The sequence below is a fragment of the Schistocerca nitens genome, chromosome 3 (assembly GCF_023898315.1).
Source record: "Schistocerca nitens isolate TAMUIC-IGC-003100 chromosome 3, iqSchNite1.1, whole genome shotgun sequence".
Lineage (NCBI taxonomy): Eukaryota > Metazoa > Arthropoda > Insecta > Orthoptera > Acrididae > Schistocerca > Schistocerca nitens.
The window spans coordinates 292,847,918-292,870,805 of record NC_064616.1 but is presented as its reverse complement, the minus strand read 5'-3'; the positions used below and the strand labels follow the sequence as shown (position 1 = coordinate 292,870,805).

Genomic DNA, 22,888 nt, shown 5'->3' with positions numbered 1-22,888 from the left:
CCATCAGCTACAACTACTCCTCTGTGCCTTGAGAGGTGTTTACTCCTTTCCTGAAACAGCTATCAGAAGTCCTCTAGTAGGAGCCTGGAGTTGTTCATACTTATTACATTCTGATGTAGAAATCGGCTACCAGAAGTCCTCTATTAGAAACCTTGAGTTTTTCGCACCTGGTACATTCTGATGCAGCCATCAGTACTGGACATCCTCCAGAAGAGATCTTGAGGAGATGTCTACTGCTAGTATGTTCTGACCCAGCTGTCTGCTACTAAAAGTCGTCTAGTAAGGCCATTGAGATGTTATCGCCTTCTATGTTATGATGCAGACATCAGATGTCCTCTAGTAGGTGCCTTGAGAGTTGATTTCCATACCTGCATTCTGACATGGCCATTGGCTGTCCTCTAATAAAGATGTTGTTGAGATGCGCACTCCTGCTACGTTCTGACACAACCATCAGCTACTAAAAGTTTTTATTGCGGACCCTGAGGAGAAGTACATTTCTATTATGTCCTGATACAAACATCGCTACTGCAAAAATCCTCTATTAGGGGACTTGAGGAGATGCATACTGCTACTATGTTCTGACACAGCTGTTGGCTACTATAGGAGCTCTAGTGTGGGCCTTTAGGATATGTTCACCCTTATTACTACATTCTACCACAGCCTTCAGCTACTACAAGCACTCCAGTGTGGGCCTTGCAAGTCTTTGCTACAAATGCTAGTTCCCGTTGTAACCCTGAATGTTGACCATTCCACCTGGCATGCCCTGTATATTTACAAATGGTAGGCCTGAAATGAAACCATTGCTTTTCTCCCCTGTTTTGTTGATGTTGGGCTTTGTACGTACTGCCATTACCTTGCTTTCTCCTCTACTTTGATAGTGGCTCCAGTTGCTTCAGGTATGTCACATTGAGCTGAAGAAACTCATTAATGTTTAGATACCATTGAGCTTCATGGAAAGCATTTGACACAGTGCCTCCTGTAGTCTGATAACAAAGGTATGAGCATATGACAGAGTAGGTTCCCAGATATGTGAGTGGCTCACCTGTACGTTGTCCTCACTGGTGAGTATTCATCAGAGAGAAGGGTATTATCCAGAGTGCCCCAGGAAAGTGTGATGGGACCACTGTTGTTATCTGTATACATAAATGGTCTTATAGACAGGGTGAGCAGCAGTCTGTGGCTGTTTGTTGTTGATGCTGTAGTGTATGGGAAGGTGTTGTCACTGAGTGACTGTAGTATGACACCAGATGACTTACACAAAATTTCTAGTTGATGTGATGAATGGCAGCTACCTTTAAATGTAGAAAAATGTCAGATAATGCAGATAAGCAGGAAAAATAGTCCCGTAATGTTCAAATACAGCATTAGTAGTGTGCTGCTTGACACAGGTATGTTGATTCGATATCTAGGTGTAATATTGCAAAGTGATATGAAATGTTTATCTTGTCATAAAGACTTCATTTTTATTGTCTGTATGGATTTTAATTCCCATTTACTTTCACAATCATCAGTTATTTTGCTGCCCAAACAGCAAAAGTCATCTACTGTTAGTGTCTCATTTCAGAGTTTAATTTGAGTCCTTTGCCATCTCTGGAAGAGTTACAATGTAATCAGTATCTTACAAAAGTTTTATTTCTTCGCCCTGAACTTTAATTCTGTTTCAGAAGTTTACTCAATGTACAAGTTGAATAACATGTAAGATAGGTTACAACCCTGTCTCTGTACGTTCTTTCAAATACTGCCTCTCTTTCTTGTCCTTGAACTCTTAAAAGCTGCAGTTTGGTTTCTGTACAAGTTGCAGATAACCATTTGCTCCCCGTATTTTATCTTTATTAATATCAGAATTTCGAAAAGTTTATTTCAGTCAGTATTGTCAAAAGATTTCTCTAAATCAACAAATGGTACAAATGTAGATTTACCTTTTTTCAGTCGAAAATACCTCAGTTTCCTGTTTTTACAGATTGTTCGATTTTTGATATGCATGTTTCTTTCTAGTCTCTGGCAGAAACAAGCACGGATTGTTACTGTAGTTAAGTGGTGAATCATTCATAAATGCCACATTCTTTGCCAGCAGTTGGTGTGTTGGTCTAGCCACTTGTAGTCGGAAGTGTGATTAAACGTTTTAAATTAATCTTTTCATCACTAGTCCACCTTTTTAAGTAGACCCCTGTAACTGTGACACAAGCTGGAGCGTCTCATCAGCCTGATGAGACAATTCTGTATAACAACACAATCTTCTACATAAGATGACAATCAGTTTCTTGTTCAAAACAGATAAATCCCAAGTTCTAAGTATTGTAATTTCCCTGAAACTATAATCAGATTCTGAAAAGTGAAATTCCAGTGAAGTCTCCTCTTTTAGAACTATGATACTAGCTGCAGAAATTACCATAGTTCTTTTTGAAAATACAACATTGATAGCAATATCTTCGTAACTTCCTGGCAGATAAAAACTGTGTGCCAGACTCGTACCTGAGCACAGAACCTTTTGCAGGCAAGTTCTCTGCTAATTAAGCTACTCAAGTTCAATTCATGATCCATTCTCACAGCTTCACTTTCGTCAGTATCTCAGAAGAACTTCTGTGAAGTGTGGAAGGCATGAAATGAGGTACTGGCGCGCTCGCTGTGTGCGTGCGTGCGTGCGCGCGCATGTGTGTGTCAGTTGAGACACATTCTCAGATAGCCCAGTCAGTTAAGCAGTTGCCCAGAAAACAAAAGATCTTGGTTGGGGTTTCAGTCCGGCACAAAGTTTTAATCTGCCAGAAAGGTTCACATCAGCATATACTGTGCTGCAAAGTAAAAAAAATTGCCCTAGGCTGTGTCTAAGCCGTGTCCCTACAATATCCTTTCTTCCAGGAGTGCTAGTCCTGCAAGTTATGCGTGAGAACTTCTGTGAAGTTTTGAAGATAGGAGGAAGTAAAGCTATGAGAATGGGTCGCGAGTTGTGTTCGGGTAGCTCCATTGGTAGAGTACTTGCCCATGAATGGCAAATGTCGTGGGTTCGGGTTGAGTCTGGCACACAGTTTTAATCTGCCAAGAAGGAAATTCATTCTGGAATATCTTTGCAATTTATATAGCTGCGAATAGAGACTGTCATTCAGTGAGGACTTTTTCACAATTCATTTGGACAAAAACAGAATTCAGACATCTTAAACAGTTCAGGAAATATCTAAGGTGAACAACTTAGCTCACTGACCCTGTATATAAATGCCATAGCAGATAACAGAAGCACCATAAGGCTGCTCGCAGATGATGCTGTTGTGTTGCTAGAATAGTATAGTGAATTGCAGGAAGAGCTGTGTTGGATTTACACTTGGTTCAGGAATTGGCAGCTGACCCTAAACATGAATAAATGTAACACATAGTGCATGAACAGATGAAAAGGCCCATTCTTGTACAATTATGGGTGTTGAATAAGCACTGAAAACAGTCGCATCAATTAAATATATGAGAGAGTGCATACAAAGTAATTTAAAGTGTTATGACTGCATAAAACTAATTGTAGGAAAGGCAGAGGCCAGACTGAAGTTTGTTGGAAGAATCGTCAGGAAGTGTTGTCCACCCATGAAGTTAGTAACTTACAAACTCTTGTTCTAATATTACTAGAATATTGGTCATCAGTCTAGAACCCTTGCTGGGTAGGAAAGATAGAGGAAATAGAGAAGATCCACGAAAGCAGTGCATTACATCCTAGGTTCATTTAGTAAGTGTAAATGTGTCCAGGTGATGTTCATCCAAATCCAGTCACATGTTACAAGAGACGCATTGTTTATCATGGTGTAGTATACTGTTAAAATTCTGTGAACACATTTCTAGAAGTGTGAACTGTTATATTGTTTCCCCCTACTATATCATGATGAAAAAAATCATGAAGGTAACCTGTGAGAGGAGAGATTTGAGCTCACAGAGGCTTACTGATAATTATTTTTCCTGCACAACATTTGTGACTGGAACATTAAAGGGGGGGGGGGGGGGGGGGGAGGAATGTTAGAGTGGTACACAAAGTACCACACACCATAAGATGACTTGCAAAGAATGGAGACAGGTAATGAATAGTAAAAACGGCACAAATGCTACTGGTAAAGTAAATTTAGCTTTTGGCCAACAAGGCCTTTGTCAAAAATAGATAATGTACACACACACACACACACACACACACACACACACACACACACACACACAATTCACACACATGACCAGTCTCTAGTCTGGAGCCAATTACATTGTTACATTCCATTCTGGATTTTCCATTGTTTGGTAAAGTAAACAGTGTTTTGAAAATGAAGTTTCTTGTATGCATAAAATCGAATATTTAAAATGAGTGTGCATTACTGTTTTTAACAATTGGTTGTGATTTATGGACATTTTAACTGAAAAATCATTCAAAAACTGAGGTTAATCAGCAGTGGAGGAGTGCATGTTGGGAATCAGTTGTAGACACACAAACCAATGAATATAATGAACTGGAATCTGAAAATACGATTATAATAAAAATGCTAAGCAGGTGAGCAGGACATGTAGGTAAGTATATAGATGGTAGATGGGCCAAGGAAGCTCACTGCTGGATTCAAAGATAAGAAAATGACCTAGTTGATGGTGTAATGAAAGGTAGATAGGTAGCATTAGACAACTTGCAGGAGCATCATGGATTAATATATGTGAAGAATGCAGCACATGAAGAACTGTGGAGGAAAACTTTATCCAGCAGTAGGTTTCAAGTGGATGACGGTGGTAGTAGTAGTGATCAAATAAATATTAGTATCTAGCAAAATGGCAATAACAAAGGGTTGTGAATTGATTTAGTCTCATGTCTGAAAGATAATGAAATATTTTTCTGTTAGTAAGAAAATTTCATTTTAGTTCCCATGTGGTAATTACCTCCCAGGTTGGAAACAACTGGAGTAGATGATGAATTTATTCCTCTCTGTGAAGATCTGAGTTCTCACTCATCAACAAGATCACAGTGAAGGAAATCAGTGGACAAGGAAGTACACTGAGGTGACAAAATCCATGGGATAGTGAGATGCATATATACAGATTGTGCTAGTGTCACATACATGAGTACAAAAGGCTAGTGCATTGGTGGAGCTGTCATTGGTACTCAGGTGATTCGTGTATGAAGATTAATAATACAATTATGGCCACATTACAGAAATCAACAGATTTTGAATGCAGGATGTTAGTTGGATATGGGATATCAATTTGGGAAATCGTTTGGGAATTCAATATTCTGTGATCCAGTGTCATGAGCGTACCAAGAATACCACATTTCAGGCATTACCTCTCACTATGGACAATGCAGTGGTCATGGCTTCATTTGCATAGATTTGTCAGTGCTAATAAACAAGCAACACTGCATGAAATAACTGCAGAAATCAATGGGGACATGATGATCATATCCATCAGGACAGTGCGGCAAAATTTGGCGTTAATGGGCTATGGTAGACAGACGTGAGTGCCTTTGCTAACAGCCCATCATCACCTACAGCACCTCTCTTGGGCTCGTGACCATATCTGTTGGCCCCTAGATGACTAGAAAACTGTGGCCTTCTCAGACGAGTCCTGATTTCAGTTGGTAAGAGATTATGGTAGGGTTTGAGTGTGGTGCAGACCCCACAAAGCCATGGACCCAAGTTGACAGCAAGGCACTGTGCAAGCTGGTGGTGGCTCCATAATGGTGTGGGCTGTGTTTACATGGAATGGACTGGATTCTCTGGATATTTGGCTACTTGGAGACCATTTGCAGCCATTCATGGATGTCATGTTCCCAAACAAGGATGGAATTTTTATGGATGACGATGTGCAATGTCACCAGGCCACAGTTGTTTGTGACTGGTTTGGAGACTATGCAGTGAGTGCATGCCACTACGAGCTGCTGCACTACGCCAGGCAAGAGGAGGTCCGACACAACATTAAGAGGTATCCCAACTTTTGTCCCCTCAATGATGTAGTGTGACTACTTAACAAGAAAGTTGACACTGGGGAAGTATGGTAAAGTTCATGGTATAAGTAAATCCCCTGTTGCCATGAAATAGTGGTTGAGGTAACTGCTTGTGATATGCGGGAAATCCAGGATTGGGTCATATTGTGGTACAAATATTTAATTTTCATTACATACTCATTATACTGTAGGTTCAGCATAACTGAACAGTTTCTGCTGTCATTTCATGTTACTGCGTCTTCACTGATTTCATCCCCACCAATTCATTCTACTGCATGTAATTCATTTCCTGTGTATCTGTTATAGCAGTGTAAGACTTTTCACTCTACTGAGTCCATTTATTCCCCCTGTGGTGCAATTGGCACATGCACTATGTAGTGGAATTGTTCCAGGATTGTAGGTGGAAACAACAGTGACAATGAAAGTTTCAGACAAGCCTGGAGGCAAACTCAAACAGCCTAATGAGTACAACAAATGCTCGAAATATGCAGGAAATCCAATTTGAGTCCCAGTCTTGTGCAATTTTCAGTTGTCACTACATATTCGTAGTTTGAATTCTGAAAGTCACAAAGGATCCTATGTTACAGACACAAAATGACAGGAAAACAGTTGAACTGACAATGAAATTCTAGTAGCAGACAAGATTTGAAAACATAAGATGAGGGAGCAGATGACTATTTAAAAATATGTGCATTGGGGAACATATTCAAGTGTGCTGCAATTTAGATCTGTTGTAATAATCTATAATACTCAATGCAATCTCAGATTATCATACAAAGTATTCTTCTGGTATATAGGTTGGGCAAAGTGCAGTGATCTACAAGGGGATAACATAAAAATAAAGATACTTTCATTTTTTTTTTTTATAAACCACAGCCTTTCACTGTCAGGCTAGGAACTGACCACCTTGCCCTTGTGAACTATACATCCATTTCAGGATAAAAGATTCCAGATTGCAAACTTAAACTAGACCATAGGTCATAACTCATTTTGTTAACCATATTTTGTATAATGCCAAAACTGTGTCAAGTAGCTCATGAATTGACAGCATGATGCACTGTTGATTATGATTTAATAATTGCACGAGGATATTCAAATTGCCAGCACTGTTACTGCTTGTAAATAGGTGTTGGTCAAGCAGTGGTATCATGCTTGACCTGATTGCACATTTTCATTCTAATTGTCACAAGCATAATACATTGCAACAATTAACAACAATCGAGGCATCCAGAAGCAAAATGCAGTGAGTGGACAAGAACATTTTTTTTTTCTCCAGGAAGCTCAAAATAATTCTTACTTCCTTCGTATGGCAGAGATTTGAAATGCTTTTTCATCATAGACTTATATTTCCTTAAGTAGTATATTTCTGACAATTCCTGAAATATTCGGCTTATTTACAGAGTTTTGCTTCTGTAGAGATGGGTGTGCACCACATAACAGTAAAGACACCTAATACTGGTACAAAGGAGAAAATAAAATAATTCAATGGCTATAATTGATTGTGATTACAAAGTATGTGGCATTGCACAAAAATTTGAAAGTAGTTGAAATGTCATGAGCTCAAAAATCCTGTACTGTCTCACCCTGTCTAAATTAAATTGACTACTTCTGTATGAATTTCAAAGCCTGAGTCCTCAGCATTATTCACAGCTTTTTGATGATCAATGATATTGTTGTAGAAAGCAAGATTTTTGTTTTCTTTCAAAGTCTGCCCAAAATGCTTTTTAAGCAGATCAGTAGCCCTGATTCTGATAACATTTGGTTCCATGAATGAGTAGGCTTTGCCTCATCTGTATATCCCCCTTCTGCTTTTCCAGTTTGGATAACATTTGGTTGCATGGACAAGTAGGCTTTGCCTCGTTTGCATATCTCTGCTCCTTCACTAAGGTCCATCCTGCAGCCCTCTTCACCTTTTACTAGTTGGCTTCCATGTTTACTTTTGGTGATGTCAACCAGTTTCACAGGGCTAAACCTGAAGTGCTGCTGAGTAGGTGGCTTAGTGACCCCAGCATGTGCATCCTTCCAACACTTATTGTTGACATATGCTCCTAATTGGAAAACTACTCCATGATCCTTGCACACTTAAGTAACTCACATGGTGGGGTAACTGTGACTTTAGACCTAAGAAACGTTTCTGTTCAACCACAAATTCTGCCACAGAAGCAGTCACCATCACCCCAGTTGCCAATCAGTATCCACTACTGGCAGCGGAACAGAGCAAGACTGTGCGAACTGCCGAAAACCAACACACTGAAGATGAAGCCAGCTCCTGTCTTGGCACTCCCTGCCATACAGTCAGAGCATCGGCTTTCACCCATCATCATGGAAGTTAAGAACAACTATGAAGGTTTCCTGCAGCACCTCAAACAGTGGATGGCAGACATTTTCATTGTGAGGGCTACAGGAGTTGTGTGAGTCCAACTCTCAAATGTTGAAGACATCTGCTCACAAGCAAGGCAGTAGAGCTCTCGAGCCCTCTCTACACTTATTTTGTTGCCCTAGATAACCCTGTCAAGGCAGTCATCAAGAGTTACCCAAACTGCATGAACCCTGATCTCCAAAAAAGTCCTGGAGGACATAGGATTTGGTGTGCGCAGTGATGCACAGCAAATCCACCCAGGCACTGAGTCATCTTCTTCCCTGATGAGTGCCAACAGTAACCAGGAGAACAAGAAGTTCTTTTCAGTGAAGAGGGTGGCACACTTGTGTCACTGCCGAGCATCTGCGGAACAAGAAAGGCTCGCTCAGTGCTTCCACTGCCGAGCGGTGGGACGTGGGGCTCGCCACTGTACCTTCACCAAGGCACACATGAAGGTGTGGGCTAACACGTCAGCACAAGGTGCTCGTTACCTAAGACACGTGAATGAACAAATGCCAGACAACACCTCAACACTTGGGGCCAGCAGAAGACAGCACCCATGTGGTGGCATCAAATGTGTAAGGGCGAGTACACGAGAAGAAAACTGAGATCAACCCCTAGGAGGAAAATCCACTGCCCTGATGAAACCGTCACAGTGACAGGCGTCAGTAGCACAAGCACTACCAAAGCCATCCATGTCAACACTGCACCCTGCCACCCCACACCATCACTCATGGCCAATGGAGACCTGGCCACACTCTTCACCTCACAGTCTGCAATGCTTGAACAGGTCTCACACCTTGCTGAGATGCTGTGGAGAGTTTCTGAGGCAGTGATGTTTGGTGCCCAAGCAGTACAGATATCTACACAACAGGTGAGACCATACACTTACTACTGACACATCCATATTCGAGCTTTGATGTCATACCAACTTGGCCTATATTACACTGTCTGCACTGCTTCCAGGTGCAGACGACACGAAAAACCTGAAGTGGAAACATAGGAGACAATCAAAAAACTGAAAGTACAAAAAATTTCTATTGCAGAATCTGGGGGTGAACACCATATGCCAGTACTCCAAAACAATAAGGCAGAGGTGAGAGAGGTGAAAAGAAACTCCCCAAGAACTTAATGCATCACGGTGTAAGGTCCTGTTTACAGGTACACTGATAATGAAGTTCTTATTTATTTCCATGCAGTGAAATAGAATAAAATACGAGAGTTGACAACAGAATCTTATCTCATGCGTTTTGCTTCGTTTCTCTTCAGGTCAGAAAGATTTGTTGATCTTTGGTGGCTTTTCCGTCTCGAACTGATTGTACACCTATTCCATCATCAACATCCTTGATTATGGAGGAAATGATAAAGCACTCTTTATGCAACAAATACACCATAAACATTGCCCATGCACTCACAAAGAAGCCAAGTGAAGCCAAGAAAAAGGTGCCAATATGACTAGGTAATGGCCAGCGTACTACTGCTTTTTGTTTTATGGTAGTGCGAAGTAGGGACAACTTGACCAAGCCACTACACACAAGCTAACATTCATGAAATAATAAGCTGGAAAAGCAGCATTATTCAGACAAAATACATAATGTGTACAAAGCAAGTGTTGCATCTTAAAACCTTCCTCCGATGAACCCCTTGAGTGCGGCATTCAAAAGGTCAATGAGTTTATAGCATTGGACGCCACATATATTGTCTACCATGCAACCAATATATTGGCTGCTATTGGCAACTGGGGATGGGAATGGGGGTATCCAATGCTGAGCATAAGGTTAAGGAGCATAGTTGAACTGCTTAGTCAACAAGTAACTCGCAACAGTGTTACAGCACTAGTGGTGTTCATACAAAGCAGGGCATTTGCTATGATAAACAAAGCAAACATTGTATTATATCTACAAAAACAGTTGCCAAAGTTGACATTTTGCCAGAAAGGAGCCCAAGGAATTTTGCAGAGTGAGAAAGAAGTGGCAGATGAAATGTTAGCATTTCTGCCAGAAGTGGCAGATGAAATGTTAGCATTTCTGCCAGATGGGTCAATGGAAGGTGTGGTGTCAAATACACTCGACTGTGTGGACAATTTGCACCAGGAGTACAATGATGATGATGATGATGATGATGATGATGATAACGTGCTTAACAAGTGAAAGTGATATAGAAACAAGTGTTAAGTCTTGTAGTTCATCATCCTTGTTGGACAGAAAGCCACAAATACCATCTCCAGCAAAACGCTGTAAAGGACAATTGTCATAAAAGTAGTGGATACTAAACATAATCACAAATGTGGAAGATGATCCGCAACATAGTAAAAAAGAAAGAAAAAAAATATATATTATGAAAAGATTTCGAATAAGTATGCAGCAATATGACTGTGTAGTGCATAAGAAAAATTATGGATATTCAAGGGAGAACAAGTTGCATTTGTTACTAGTGTTTGCGTGTTTCAAGGATGCTTGATACAAGTTACAGGATGTGCAGGATAGTGACTTCCTACACGAAATTGTACACGACAAAGATTACAGTGATTTCAAGAGAAGCAGGGGATGGTTGCATAACTTCAAACAGTGCTACAGAATTAGAGGACGTAAAATAACAAAACTTCAAACAAAATGTCAACTTGATGATGCACAGCTAATAGTGGAATTGGCCCAAAAATTTGTAGATGAGATAAACAAACTTATCCCATTGTTCAGTAAAGAATTTGTTTTCAACTCTGACCAATCGGGATTTGAAGAAGAAATGCATACAAAAGGAAGCCTGGAAATTAGAGGTACCAAGAGAGTTGTATCAAGATCAACTAACATCAGTACCTTAACACATTCATATATAATTATGCTGATTGTTAATCTGGATGGTAAATTGGCTGGAAAGTTATTTATTGTGCAGTGAGAAGCTTGAGGTGCTCTGCCCCCTATGATTCCTTCTCATGTGCGTGATTTTGCAAGGGCAGTAGGGAATATTTAAATCACAGCAAGCAAGAGTGGGAAAATGGGTGTAAGAGAACTACAAAAATAGTATAAGCACTGCTTTTGGCCAATAGCTGGTCAAAACAACTTAAAAATTTGCACTTGCTTCATTCCTGGTTTGTGTGTAAAACTCGTACTCCTTTAGAGCAAAGTATAAGTGTGTGACACTGCAGTTCTTGTCATCTGAAACCACTGGACAAATTCCACCTCTGGATGTTTCATCCCCCCTCCCCCCCCCCCTCCCCCACCTGTAAATCATATTATCGCACTATCTACAGCTACACCTTAAAGGATAGCTAATTTCATGATAAGTTCCACGACAGATTGTTTTGCATTCAGTTACATGCCATCACCTTCCATCACTCTTTCAGAGTGGATACCTAGCTGAATGTCCTGCATGGTGTGTAACTCCCAAGGAGTTCGCCTTTGATCTTGATGTGAACCTTTGTTATCACTGCGGTGCACCATTTTTCATTCAGTGTCCACAGTGCAACTTAATGGTTTGTTCTGAAGGTTTCTTGAATATTGATGATGTCCATTTTTTGGAGTGTAATACATACATCCCACAGAAGGTTGATCTCTGCACCTCCTGAACATTGATTTTCTGTCACCCTCCTGATGCACATGGTGAGTCATTAGCAGCTAATATATTTCCTGTCATTATTGTTAACACAAAAATGAACCCTACTAGAGATTGAACTAGCGACCTTATTCTCAAGGCATTCCTTTGTTTGATAATGGCATTTGCTATGGATATACAAATTTTCTGCCACTTTATCATGCAAAGCATGTACTCAGTTTTGCTTTGCAACCAGAAGTGGATACATGGACTTTTACATCCATAGCCTATTTTGCAGGTATGTTTTAGGGCAGACACAAGCTGCTTTGATTGTGTTTTAAGTGTGTAATCGATAGATGGCAGCATAGAGAACAAAATGGTGGCAACAATTCATTTTAGAAAACAAATGGATTTTCTGCAGTCTGCTTCTGGACACCCCAGTTAATATGGGCACCATTTGACAGCTATAAGTGGAAAAAGTAAAACGGTTGGAGGCTGGGTGTGGTTAATCTCAGCTTTGTAGTAGAGGTTGGGTCCCCACATGTAACGGAAATAAATGTACGAAAAAGAAGTCAAGCAGTGTACAAGCATAATGATTTTTAGTTTGGGTACTGGAATTAAACAGGAGAGATAAAGTAAGAAATGACTTTCCTTGACTACAGCTAGTAAATGGATATACTTGGTTGTAGAATCTTCTGTCCTCCGTAGTCTCAAACTGAAATTTTTTTTGGATATTCTAACTTCTCTCAACAATAATGAATGTAATACCACGGGATTTCAGATTCATGAGTATGCACATTTATTTTCCTTAACATACTCTTACTCCTTACAGTCTCTAACAAATAACAGTACTTTCCTTGTTGTTGCACCAGTAGCTCTCTTAAAACTTGTGCAGTCAATTTTCACCCAACACATTATCATTTAACAGCCAAGTACAGCACCCTTATATCTTGATATCTTAACCGAAATTCTCACTCTGTGGTAATTCATTAATCTCATTCTTTGCTGTTGCCCAGCATTACTTTATAACTCGCTGAATTCACCCTCAACATAGTCTGATTAATCATCCACTAACTGAAGTTCAATAACCACTGACAGTATGTACAATTGTCTTTTTGAAAACCATATTTTACCAAAACTGACAACAAATTAAATGTTCATGCACATAAGTGTCCCATAAATCTCGATAAAAATGAAGATTCCAACAAATAATTGCAAACTCTTTACACAGAAATGTTACCATGTTTAAAACTGATTGCTGTAACACATCATTTTGCAGGGGGTTGACAAAAATATGGAAACACCAAAAAGATAACACATTACCATGCCTAACATGGTGCAGAAAACCCGATGGCATTCAAAAAAACTTCCAGCCATTTTGGAATGGATGAATAAAAGATCCCCATATGATTTTCAGGGGAATGTTATACCATTCTTCCTGAAAAATAGTGGAAAGTACAGGTAAAAGTTATGGAGTTGGACAACGATCATGTACACTTCTCTCCAAAGCAGACACAAAGTCTCAGTAATATTGAGATCTGGTGATTGTGGTCATGCAACAGTTCATCTTCATGATTCCAAAACCAGTCATTGATGTTGTGAGCTGTGTGAAGAGGCAGTCATTTTGAAACACAGCATCATCATTGGGGAACAAATAATGTACTATGGGGTGGACCTGATGAGCCGAAATGGTCACATAATCCTTGGCAGTATTGTGGCCTTGCAGTGTAATGACAGGTCTCATGGAATACCTTGATGTGACTGCCCAAATCATCACTGCAGCCCCACCATGTTTCACTCTTGGAGCATAAACTCAGTCAGAAGTTGGGAGCAGTGTGAAACAAGACTCACCTGACCAAATGACTTTCTTCCATTGTTCCTTAGTCCAGGTTTTATGGCTCCGCCACAACATTTTCCCGTTACATGCATTTGAAATTACAGTTCACCCTGCAGTTTCCACTCTGGGGAGTTCCTTTCATGTTGTTTTGGTGTTAACAGGGTTCACGAGGGCGAAATTCAGTTCTGCAGTGATTTTTGCAGCTTTGTTCTCTTAGTTTTCATCACAATACTCTTCAATCACTGTCTGTCATGATCAATCAACTCACACTTTTGACCATGTTATTACTTACAAGGGAACCTCCCCATTGCACCCCCCTCAGGTTTAGTTATAAGTTGGCACAGTGGATAGGCCTTGAAAAACTGAACACAGATCAATCGAGAAAACAGGAAGAAGTTGTGTGGAACTATGAAAAAATAAGCAAAATATACAAACTGAGTAGTTCATGCGCAAGATAGGCAACAACAAGGAAATAGCAAGCTTGGGAGTGCTGCGGCCCCGTGGTTAGTGTGAGCAGCTGCGGAACGAGAAGTCCTTGGTTCAAGCCTTCCCTCGGGTGAAAAGTTTAACTTTTATTTTCAGTTTATGTGACAAACGCTTATGTTTTAATCACTTTTTGGGGAGTGATTATCACATCCACAAGAAAACCTAAATCGGGCAAGGTAGAAGAATCTTTTTACACATTCGCCAAGTGTACAAGTTAGGTGGGTTGACAACATATTCCTGTCATGTGACGCACATGCCGTCACGAGTGTCGTATAGAATATATCAGACGTGTTTTCCTGTGGAGGAATTGGTTGACCTATGACCTTGCGATCAAATGTTTTCGGTTCCCATTGGAGAGGCACGTACTTTCATCTACTAATCGCACGGTTTTGCAGTGCGGTAGCAAAACACAGACACTAAACTTATTACAGTGAACAGAGACGTCAATGAACGAACGGACAGATCATAACTTTGCGAAAATAAAGAAAGTAAACTTTTCACCCGAGGGAAGACTTGAACCAAGGACCTCTCGTTCCGCAGCTGCTCATGCTAACCACGGGACCACGGCGCTCCTGAGCTCACACTATCCTTGATGTTGCATATCTTGCACATGGACTACTCAGTTTGTATATTTTGCTTATTTTTTCATAGTTCCACACAACTTCTTCCTGTTTTCTCAATTGATCTGTGTTTAGTTTGTCAAACCTATCCACTGTGCCAACTTATAACTAAATCTGAGGAGGGGTGCGATGGGGAGGTTCCCTTGTTAGTGTATGATGTTTTTCAGTTTTCCCTGTATGTAGTATAAATATTCAAGACACTGAATAGCTGCCATTCATAGCCAACTGGCTAATTGCCTTGCAAGGCCTGAATATTTTTATAGTAGGGGTGGTATATAAAGACTGGCAAAATAATAGTCTGTAATCTTGATAATTACATTTAGTTTATAAAAATGTAGGGCAAAAATTTAATAATGTAGATGACTTACAAATTCCAGGAATCATTTGCTTTAACTAAGAGACAGCTGTTTAGAAAATTTGTAAAGCTGTCATGTTCAAAATTTTGCTAATTTATGTAGTCTTAATCACAAACTTAATTCACTAATGAAGATTGTTATCTGGTTCAGAAAAAGAGTAGCAACAAAAGTAGTCAAATCCTGTAATCTAGCAAGCATAATGGCTAAAATGGCAAAAGTAATTTTGGGTGTGACCAATCTATACTATGGCCTGCCCAGTTAGCTGAGCAGTCTAACACATGGCTTTCTGGAGTGGGAAGGAGAACCTGGTCTCTGGCCCGAATCCACCCGGAGGACTTGTGTCGAGGTCTGGTGAGCTGGCCAGTCTGTGGATGGTTTTTAGGCAGTTTTCCATCTGCCTCGGTGAATGTGGGCTGGTTCCCCTTATTCTGCCTCAGCTACACTATGTTGGCCATTGCTGTGCAAAAAGTTCTCCACGTATGCGTACACCACCATTACTCTACCACGCAAGCACTCGTCTGGTGTGAGACGTTCCCTGGGGGGAATATATAATAGAGGGAAACATTCCACGTGGGAAAAATATATCTAAAAACAAAGATGATGTGACTTACCGAACGAAAGTGCTGGCAGGTCGATAGAAACACAAACAAACACAAACATACACACGAAATTCTAGCTTTCGCAACCAACGGTTGCATCGTCAGGAAAGAGGTAAGGAGAGGGAAAGACGAAAGGATGTGGGTTTTAAGGGAGAGGGTAAGGAGTCATTCCAATCCCGGGAGCGGAAAGACTTACCTTAGGGGGGAAAAAGGACGGGTATACACTCGCGCGCCCCCCCCCCCCCCCCCCACACACACACACATCCATCCGCACATATATATATATATATATATATATATATATATATATATATATATATATATATATATATATATATATATATATATATATATATATATATGGAAAACATTGTTACTAAATATTTTAAAAAAATTAGCTTTCCTTCAGGTATAGAATGGCTGGAAATGCACTTATTTCTGGGTTCTTATTTCATGTAACTTGGCGCACATTACACTATTCTAATTATTGGGTTTGATTAGTGCATTCTCTTTTATGCCAGCCTGCCTACATTAATTACTGAGTTGTGTAAATTCAATGTACAGGGTGATTATAATTAAAGTTAAACTTTCGAAACACTGTAGAAATAACACCACTGGTCAGAATGACATCAAATTGCAGCAGAATATTATCAGAGAAGAGGGAAAACGTTATGGCAGAAGAAAAAAAAATTGTGTGAAAATTGATCAGTAGATCATGCTGTATGTGTCAGAACATGTAAATGAAAACACCTGTCATGTGCACGACCCATTGAAATTGGCATAAACATGCCGGGTACAAAGCTTTTCCTCCTTATGCAACTGTAACGTTTGCCACGACTGTCTCACTGCAACATCGCACTCTGCTTGTAAGGCTGTATTACAAGAATGATGACTATACACGTTGCTCTGCAGAAGTTCCAGACACAGTAGGGTTTGAAAAAAGGCGTTGGTCCGATGACTGCTGTGGGTCTGGAGAAAATGATTCGGAAATTCGAAAAGACGGGTTCTTTTGGTGTGCAACCTGGTAGAGGGACGAAACAAATTGGTTCAACGTCAATGGAAGCAGTGGCCACAGCAATGCAGGAGGAGACGAGTGGTGATGAGCAAACGTGTAGTGCATAGAGAATTGCTCGAAGATTGGACATACCAGTGAGCATGGTGCGTAAAATCCTACGAATCATCCTTCTTTGCTATCCATTCAAAATCACCCATGTGCACGAGTTGCTTCCTGTTGACCTGCAAGCAAGAGAGATCTTCACTTCAGAATTTCTTGCTAGCATGGAAGTGGACAATGATTGGCCATGGAAGATATTGTGGACAGACAAAGTCCACTTACATCTGACAGGGTATGTCAATGCACAGAATTGTCGAATATGGGCAATGGAAAATCCACACGCAAATCAACCAGTACCACTTCATCCTGAAAAGGTCACTGTGTGGTGCAGGTTTATGGCCATATTTTTTCAAAGTCTGGTCCTGTTACCTGTACCGTCACTGGTAAGTGCTATGGGAGTTTCTTGCACAACCACATCATTCCAGCTCTCCAACAGCATGGATGGGATCACTTTTATGCAAGATGACACATCTCCATGCACTGCAAATACAGTTAAGCAGCTGCTGAAGCGCCATTTTGGAAATGCTATAATTTGCAGCCGCCATTTCTGTACAGCCTGGCCATCCTGATCATCTGATCTTAATTCATGTGACTTCTGGCAGTGGGACTATCTGAAAAATGTTGTGTTCAGTGTTCTGATTGCAAACTTAGATGCATTGAAGGCATGCACTGCACATCACATTCTGAATGTGACCCCGGAAACACTTTGATCAGTTGTGGAACATGCTGTTTCTCGATTTCAACGATTTGCAGAAAATGGTGGACAGCATATTGAACATCTTTTGCACCAGTCACACGGAAATCAATAATCTGATTTGATTTTGATTGATGCTTTTTATGCCATTTTTGGCATCAAGACAATTAAAAACTGATTTTTCGCATCCAATGTGATATGACCTTGCCATGGTGGATGGGCTTACGTAACTAACAGTATCACACCTGTACACCCATGCACACTGAGTAGTACAGTTTGTGTAACTTCAAATGTACACCTTAGGCATTGTTGTATGATTCATTTGTCATTTGTAGTTGACCACTATTAAATTATGATGCTTACAGCGCCATCTATTGCTACATTTTGTAACTATTTATTTTTCTTCTGCCATACGTTTTCACCATTCTCCAATAATATTCTGTTGCAATTTGATGCCTTCTGACCAGTGGTGTTATTTCTACAGCGGTTTGAAAGTTTAACTTTAATTATATACACCCTGTATTTCAAATTGGTATTAACATAACTTACTTTGTAGTATTTAATAACAATGTCTTCTATTGGTTTCTGTTTGCAATTTACCCAATACCTATTGTGTGGTATTGGTTTGGCAGTCTACTTTAATATTGACACTCAGATTTAACTCAGACATGGGAGTTTTCCATTATTTTAGTTTTTGACAATGCTTTATTTTAGATCATGGGTAAACAGCTCAGATGACATATAATACTTTGATACTGAACTTATTTATGGGTAGGTCGGGTGTCATGGCTGCTTGGTCACAGTGTTGGACTGCAAAGCTGGAGATCCATGCTCACATCTCCCTCCCGCCCTTTTTTTTTTTTTTTTCCACAAAATTATGAACTGTCCAACTTGTCATTGATGTGTCTGTTCGCTGAATTCAAATTTGTGTCTGTGTCATGGTATGGTGTAACATCCATTTGCAACAGCGAGGTGTAACGGAGGGACCCTCAGACATATATACCTCCCTTACCTCTACACAAGTACCACATGTAGCGACAATAGTAGATTCTTACCACGTGACTCATATTCTGTGACCAACATATAGCATGACAGTTGCCAAGACCACAGAAGGAGAACAGACATGTCAATGACCAGTTGGAGAGTTCATAAATTTATGAGGGGGGGGGGGGGGGGGGGAGAAATGGGCATGAAGGAGATTTGATTACGGATCTCGAGCTTTGCTGTCCAACACTGTTACCATGCAACCATGATGCTGTGGTTCTTGCAACTCACTCAATGTTGCACACCTTACGCTTGGAGCATTCACTGTTGCTATTTTGCTTCTTTTTTTACAGTTCAGTGCACCTTCATTCTCTTTTTATGCTTGACCTGTCTTCAGTTTTTGACGGGCTTTCCACTGGACCGTGTTACCACTGAATCAGAGGGGGTTGTGATGGGGTGTTTCCCTTGTTAGGTCAATTCAAATGGTTAATGTACCTGCCTCTGCTTTTTCTTTTATTTTATTTTATTTTATTTATTTATTTATTTTCAGGAAATTATTACCTATGTGGGCCAATGAAAACCAAATAAGTAGCTTAGATGGAGCCATTCTCGTTTTGCTAAGTGGTAGGACAACAGGCAATACATACATGAAGTAAGAACCCAGAAATAAGTGCATTGCTAGCCATTCCACACCTGAAGAAAAGCTAATTTTTTAAATATATATGGTAACAATGTTTCCCATTTATATATTAAATATGCAGTATATTTATGTAATATACATATTTAAAATTTATAGCCTGTGTTCATCTGGATGGTCATTAGTGTGTGGTGTAAAAAATTGAAGTAAATCCACAAAATTTTCAAGAATTTAGTAACAACGTCAAACAAGTTGTCTTTATATAGTACAGTAGTATAGATTGGTCACACCCAAAATTACTTTTGCCATTTTAGCCATTATGCTTGTTAGATTCTAGGATCTGACATACTTTTGTTGCCACAATTTTTCTGAACCAGATCACAATCTTCATTAGTGAATTAAGCCTGCATAAATTAGCAAAATTTTGAACATGACAGCTAAATGTAATTATCAAGATTACAAACTATTATTATGCCAATCTTTATATACCACCCTTATCATAAAAATATTCAGCCTGTCCAAGGCAGTCAGCCAGTTGACCATGAATGGCAGCTGTTCAATGTTCTCAATATGTTACAAGTGTCAGTCGTGGTCAGAATAGTGTTCGAGGTAATCATGAGCGCACTATGTCAGCACTAAGTGGACTCAAATATGGGTAAATTGTCGGTGTTCATATGACGAGTGCTTACATAACCCAAGTAGCCAAAGTGTTAGGTGTTTCAAGAGGCACCATTCTGAATATTTATACTACATGCAGAGAAAACAAAAACATCATAGACTAAGTTACAACATGGTCAAAAGTATGTTTTGACTGATCATGACAGACACTGATCAAAGAGGATTGTGGCAAAAAATAAGAGGATGGCGGCTGCAAATGTAACTGCAGAATTGAATTTAACACTTGTGAACCATGTTAACATCAAAACAACATGAAAGGAACTCCTTGAACTGAAAACTGCAGGGTGAACTTCAATTTCAAACCCTATCATCAAAGACGCAAAGTAATAACTTCTCAAAAAAAAATAAAAAAGCAAAGGCAGGTACATTGACCATTTGAATTGACCTAACAAGGGAAACTCCCCATCACAACCCCCTCAGATTAGTGGTGACATTGTCCAGTTGAAAGCCCATCAAGAACGGAACACATATCAAGCATAAAAAGAGGAAGAAGGTATACTGAAATGTGAAAAAAGAAGCAAAATAGAAACAGCTAATGGTCCAAGCTCAAGATGTGCAACATCAAGTGCATTTGACTAACAATGATGTCATGGTTATGTGGTCATGATGTACTGCGAAGGGGGAGATCTGTGATAAAGTCTCTCTCTGCCTCCCCCTTTTTTCCTCTCTCTTCTTTTTTTTCTTTTCTTTTCCACAAAATTATGAACTGTCTGTCCAGTCATTGATGTGCCTGTTTGGTGAATTCAAATTTCTGTCAGTGTCATGGTGTAACATCCATTTGCAACAGCGAGGTGTAAGGCAGGGACCCTCAGACGTACGTACCTCCTCTTTGTTCTATGCAGGTCCCAAGTTGTGACTCTTGCGTTTCGTTTCAGAAATTTTAACTCTTGAACTCCTTTGTTGTAACATAGTTCACACCTGTTTATTTCATTTCTGCGAGAGGTCCATGCAGCATCTGCCTGCTCTCACTATTCATCACATTTACTTGCGACGATCATGTATTCTTACCACATGACTCATATTCTGTGACCTATGTATAGCATGACAGTTTCCAAGATCACAGAAGAGAACAGACACGTCAATGACCAGACAGACAATTCATAAATTTATGGGGAAAAAAAATGGGTATGAGGAGAGATTAAAACACAGATCTCCAGCTTTGCAGTCGAACACTGTGATCACGCAACCATGACTCCGCGCTTCTTGGAACTCACTTGGGCCATTCACCATTTCTATTTTGCTTATTTTTTCACATGTCAGTACACTTTCTTCCTGTTTCCATGCTTGATATGTGTTCAGTTTTTGAAGGAATATCCACTGGGCCATTTTACTACTAAATCTGAGGGGGTTGCGATGGGAAGTTTCCGTTGTGAGAATCAGCTCATAAAGACAGTTACTGAAGAAGTATGGTACAATGTTAGTAGAATCATGATGTAACCAGTAATTTTCACATGCAAAACGTACTTCTAGAGATCAAAGTCACACTAAATTCTGAATCTATAGGTTATTGATTACTTTTTGCTTGTGGAGCTACAGAGCAACTCTCATAATTATTATAAATAAAAATACAAATGGAGCTACATTAGCCATAAAAAAATCTATAATATATTTTGGCAACAGCGAATATTAAACACAAAACTGTGTTACGGATGTTTGAGAAATCAGACACATGACACACCTTTGAAAAATATGTCTTTAAATGCAGATGTAGAGAGCACTGTCACACACCAAAATAATATGCAAATGAAAGTGAGGTTTAAGGAGTTGGAATCAATATAACCTATATTAATAAATTATTTTATTTAACGTGGAAGACTAGTACACAAATGAAACAAATACTATAACATGAGATATGCACAGTACAAGATGTACAGTGATATAATTTACAGTAAACTAACACAGTTCTACATACTGCAGAGTTGGTGCACAAAAACAAACTATAACAAAATTATAACTTTTCTCATTTATGGTCTGAACCCAAATTATTGACATAGTTTCCTTATTTCAAACTTTAGCCCTTGTAAATAACTAAATTAACAACCTCAAATGAAACACATGTATATTACTACAGACTTTACATCATAAATAAAAGCCAGAATCTGAAGTGCAATGAACAGAAATATTTTGTACAGTATAGTTAAAACTCTTGTAAAGGCACTAGACTGAAAGGCTTTTAACAGTTAAAGAGAACTGTTACTGAATACATTAACTAACTACTGGCATATCATGGAAAACAGCAGACATTCATCATACATCATTTCCATAAAACTTAGGAAAGTTTACTATGCAGTCACATCACAGCAAAAATACTCTCAGGTTATAAAGAGGTGCAATTCACTGTTATGATGTCAAAAACTTAATTTCCTTCTTAGCCAGCAGGAAGACTTTGCTCTGTAATTACAACCTGCATTTAAGATCACTGCTTACCAGTCGTAATTCATTTATATAGAACTGTTACTGATATACCCGTAACTACAAAAAGTATGAGGCCGCACAAAATGTAAACAAAAGCTTTCTGTGCTAAGGATTTCTGTTGTTATCACTGTATGTTCAGTTAATTCCAGTTAATGTACCAACGTGTATCTCATCTCCAAAAGATGCTTTTTTTCCTTTAAATTTAGCAGTGGAGAGAAGCTCACAAACTGCAAAAGTATGAATTTTCTCATAATTTTTATGAATCTACAATACACCAACATCAAAACCTTCAACATTAAAAATTATTTTTGTTTTTGAGATGCATATTTCAATGGAATATTGCTCTAGAAGTAATGGGCAAGTTCATTCCATTTTTTCTCATCATTTTAAATTCTAATTCTGAGAAACAGTACCAATCTTCACAATAGATTCTTAAGACCATCTTTCAGTTAATTTGTGCAAACAGTGCAGCATTCAAAACAGGTACTCTGCAGAGGCTGTCACATACTCAAACAAAAACAGGAAGGAGAAGAATCATCATACACAACTTTTTCTGTACATTTCAGCTATAATATGTTTTTAACAGCTTCCCCATTTCTTTAAAGTTCATCTTAAATATTCTTTGGGTTTTCCAAACATA

The 22,888-nt window shown here is 39.3% G+C and overlaps 1 long non-coding RNA gene across 1 annotated transcript in view; it reads left to right on the top strand.

Moving 5' to 3' along the window:
• LOC126248271 (uncharacterized) overlaps nucleotides 1-22,888 on the top strand; it is a 313,391-nt gene that overhangs the window by 39,428 nt on the left and 251,075 nt on the right. The gene's annotated exons all lie outside the window — the stretch shown is intronic.